This window comes from Triticum dicoccoides, chromosome 5A (genome assembly GCF_002162155.2).
Source record: "Triticum dicoccoides isolate Atlit2015 ecotype Zavitan chromosome 5A, WEW_v2.0, whole genome shotgun sequence".
In the NCBI taxonomy this organism is placed as follows: domain Eukaryota; kingdom Viridiplantae; phylum Streptophyta; class Magnoliopsida; order Poales; family Poaceae; genus Triticum; species Triticum dicoccoides.
Genome location: NC_041388.1, coordinates 210,728,593 through 210,733,005, shown reverse-complemented (window position 1 = coordinate 210,733,005; position 4,413 = coordinate 210,728,593).

Here is a 4,413-nt window from a genome sequence, read left to right as displayed (position 1 = left end):
CCTGCCGTCCTATGTAAATTTGCATGTGCCACCTCTAAAAACTTTTAAAAAAATTATCTGTTTTGTGTGCCTGGATCGTTCATGGAACGACAGGAGGTGGTCGATATCTTCCGTGCTAAGCATGTTATCCTCAGGTTGAGTGTTTATTCACTCGCCATCACACGAGGAAATGGGCGGTAATAGGGATTCCCGGTCCTGAACTCAAAATTGCAAATAATTAAACAAAACTCCCCCGGGACTGATGTTGGTATGGACAGCACCCATTGTTTCGGACAAGCCGTGGAGTGTGATTGATGGTGGAGGGGGAGCAAACCTTTACTTTTGTCGCTTGGGAACCGCCACTAGCATGCTTAGCATGGATGATGTTGATAACTGATGGTCGTGAAGTGAATGAGAAGGTTGCATGGCTCAAAATTTCATTTATCTCTGTTTTAAAAATTGAGCTCTGGCCCTTCTGCAAATCACTCCTTCCCTCTACGAAGGGAATTTCTATTTACTTTTATGTTGTGTCATCACTTTCTATAAACAAGCGCCAGTAAATGATTAGAGCACAGCGGTCATGATTTATGCATTGTGTATAGCTATTGTTGGGTGCATCATGACTGGATCTTTTCTACCATGAATTACAATGTTTAGTCGTTGCTTGAACTTTGGAGGTGCTCTGCTTTTATGTTTTGCGGTCTCACATAGGGCTAGCGAGATACCATTACTGTCATATTATATCATGATTGTTTTGACAACGGGTTGCTATTCGAGATATCTTATTATTGCTCGCTAGCTGATTATGTCATTGATATGAATCTTTATAATCTTTAAGAGTTACTGTTGACACGGTTAGTTAAATGTTGGCTGAAAACCTGGGTATTGTTCAAGCTTATTTATGCAAACAATAGCAAAAGAGTTCGTAAAAGTTTTTCTTTCTCACTTTCAGTTTATCAATTGAATTTCTTGACGACAAGCAAAGGTTAAGATTGGGGGAGTTGATATGTCTCCAACGTATCTACTCTTTCTCATGTTTTTCCTATTGTTTTGGACTCTAATTTGCATGATTTGAATGAACCTAAACCCGGACTGACGCTGTTTTCAACAAAACTACCATGGTGTAGTTTTTGTGAAGAATTAAAAGATCTCGGAACGGAACGAAACCAAGACCCACGGGAGAGGGGCTCCTGGGTGGGCACAACCCACCAGGGCGCGCCCCCCTCTCCTGGCGTGCCCAGGTGGGTTGTACCCACCTGGTGGCCCTGCTAACGACCCCCCTGATACTATAAATTCACATATTTCCAGAAAAAAAAAGTCAAGGAGAAAGAATTATCGCGATCCACCTGGTGGCCCTGCTAATGACCCCCCTGATCCCCCCCTGTTCTTCTTTGGTAGGGCAGATCTGGAGTCTGTTTGGGGCTCCGGAGAGGGGGTTCTTCGATCTTTGTCATCACCAACCTATCTCCATCGCCAATTCCATGATGCTCCCCACCGGGAGTGAGTAATTCCTTCGTAGGGTCGCTGGTCGGTGAGGAGTTGGATGAGATTCATCATGTAATCGAGTTAGTTTTGTTAGGGCATGATCCCTAGTATCCACTATGTTCTTAGATTTATGTTGCTCTGACTTTTCCATACTTAATGCTTGTCACTTTGGGCCCGGGTGCCTTGATTTCAGATCTGAACCATTTATGAATTCATCATTATATCCATGTTTTAGATCCGGTCTTGCAACCCCGGAGTGACAACAACCGGGCCCACTCCAGGTGATGACCGTAGTTTGAGGAGTTCATGTATTCACTATGTGTTAATGCTTTGTTCCGGTTCTCTATTAAAAGGAGGCCTTAATATCCCTTAGTTTCCAATATGGACCCCGCTGCCATGGGAGGGTAGGACAAAAAATGTCATGGAAGTTCTTTTGATAAAGCACGTATGACTATTTACCGAATACATGCCTACATTATATTGATGAACTGGAGCTAGTGTCGTATCGCCCAAGGTTATAACTGTCTCACGATGAATATCATCCAACAAGTCACCGGTCCAATGCCTATGAATTTATCTTATATTGTTTCTGCTAAGTTACTACTGCTATCATCACTGTTACAATTGCTACAAATTACTGCTATCACTGTTACTGTTACTGTTGCTACAGTCACAACTATCGAAACTATCAAACTACTTTGCTACTGATCACTTTGCTGTAGATAATTAATCTCTAATTGTGGTTGAATTTAAAACTCAACTGCTAATACCTTCAAATATTCTTTGGCTCCCCTTGTGTCGAATCTATAAATTTGGGTTGAATACTCTACCCTCGCAAATTGTTGTGATCACCTGTACTTGTGGGTTATCAGTACCGCCGGCGGTGGTTTGGGCCACTGAAGCAAGAATATCCGAGATTGAAGAAGCACTAGATTCATTGGATGGACACCCAACGGCCACTTCTGCTAGAATCGTGTCTTGACTATAAGTATACAAAGCCTTCCATACGCCTTAGTAGGCCCACAAGCCTTCCGTACACGTTAGTGACTATAATTCTCAAAAAAATAGTAAGCCCACAAGTGAGCACCACATCTGTGGCAGAGAACATATAACCCATTTGGGATTGTAATAGTGTACATCCCATTTTTGAATTCTAAGGGAATTTACTACAACCCATTTATAGTCTGTTAAAATTACGGCCCATTTTCTAGCCAGGACAATGATTAATAATTTAAACAACCTCTCAAAACAGAATTCAACCAAAAATCCCACATTTTGATGGGATCCGAAAAAAATATCTCAAAATTTCGAGTCACATTAAATATAATTTCAAAATGAATTTGTATTAGGTAAAAATCTAAAGAAATACTGCCCATGCAATAAGTAATGAAATTAAAATCTCCAAATTCAAACAATAATGTTTTTGAAACTAATTACCTGCTTGGTGCGTTTTTGTATATTTACAACCCAGTTTTTATAATTACATCCCATTTATTATTTCTTAAATCCCATTTTCTTGTTAGGCCTAATGCATCCCTCATAGGAACGATTTACAGCCCAGCGGGGTGGAGAATGACAAGTTGACCTGGGTTCGGTATTCCGCAAAAAAAGTATAGCTGGGCTAGCCATTTCCACCTTGAAAAAAAATAGTATCTGGGCTGGATATTTGGTCGACATAAAATAATAGCCTGGGCCACAGCCTGCCCAGTTGAGGCCCTGCTCCTCTGAACAACAACAAAAACTTCGCTTGTCAGCGTCCTGGGTACGGGGGTGCCCAAACTTGCCTGCCTGCGGCTGGCAAGCGTGGCTCCATCAACGGCCTGGTACAGCCCAGCTTCAGCAGCAGCGACTCAAGACCCTCGCGAGGGGTGAGGGAGTCCTGGATTAAGGGGTCCTCGGGCGTCCGGGCTATGTAACATGGGCCGGACTGATGGGCTATGAAGATACAAGACATAAGAATTCCTCCCGTGTCCAGATGGGACTCTCCTTTGCGTGGATGGCAAGCTTGGCGTTCGGATATGTAGATTCGTTCCTTTGTAAACCAACTCTGTACAACCCTAGGCCCCTCCGTGTCTATATAAACCGGAGGGTTTAGTCCATAGGAAAAAGATCATAATCATACAGGGTAGGCTTCTAGGGTTTAGCCACAACGATCTCATGGTAGATCAACTCTTGTAATCCTCATATTCATTAATATCAATCAAGCATGACGTAGGGTATTACCTCCATGAAGAGGGACCAAACCAGGGTAAACACCGTGTCCCTTGTCTCCTGATACCATCGACCCTAGACACACAGTTCGGGACCCCCTACCCATGATCTACCAGTTTTGACACCGACATTGGTGCTTTCATTGAGAGTTCCACTATGTCGCCGCCAGAAGCTTCGATGGCTCCATCAATCATCTACAACAATACTTCCCTGGGGGAGGTTTTCCTCCCCGATCAGATCTTTGTGTTCGGCGACTTCGCACTACGGGCCAACTCGTTTGGTCATCTAGAGCATATCGAAATCTATGCCCCAGGTCACCAGATTAGTTTTGGAAACTTGGATTATGTCGCTAACATCAGATGAGACTTGATCTTCCAAGGATTCATGACCCCAACCTCCGCTCTGGCCTTAGAGCCAGAGTGCGTCGCCAGGTCCAAAGACGGGATTTCTAAACTCGTCGGACTATCTGTGGCCACTGGGCCCGGTATGGGAGAGCTGGAGGAAGCAGTGTCGCTAGCAACCATCAGAAAGTCAGACTCTTCCCTGGACCCTGGCTCCGAGCTCTCGGAGTCAGCATTGTGTGAGCTCGGCCGAGGAATCCCCTTCCCGCCATTCTCCACGAGTTCTCTTCTCCCTGGCCAAACCTCTCCTTTAAGCGCGGCTCTGGACTTGATGCGATCCATCGTCATTACAGAGGAGCAATGTCCGAACTACGCCCAACCCGGACTAGAGGCTGAG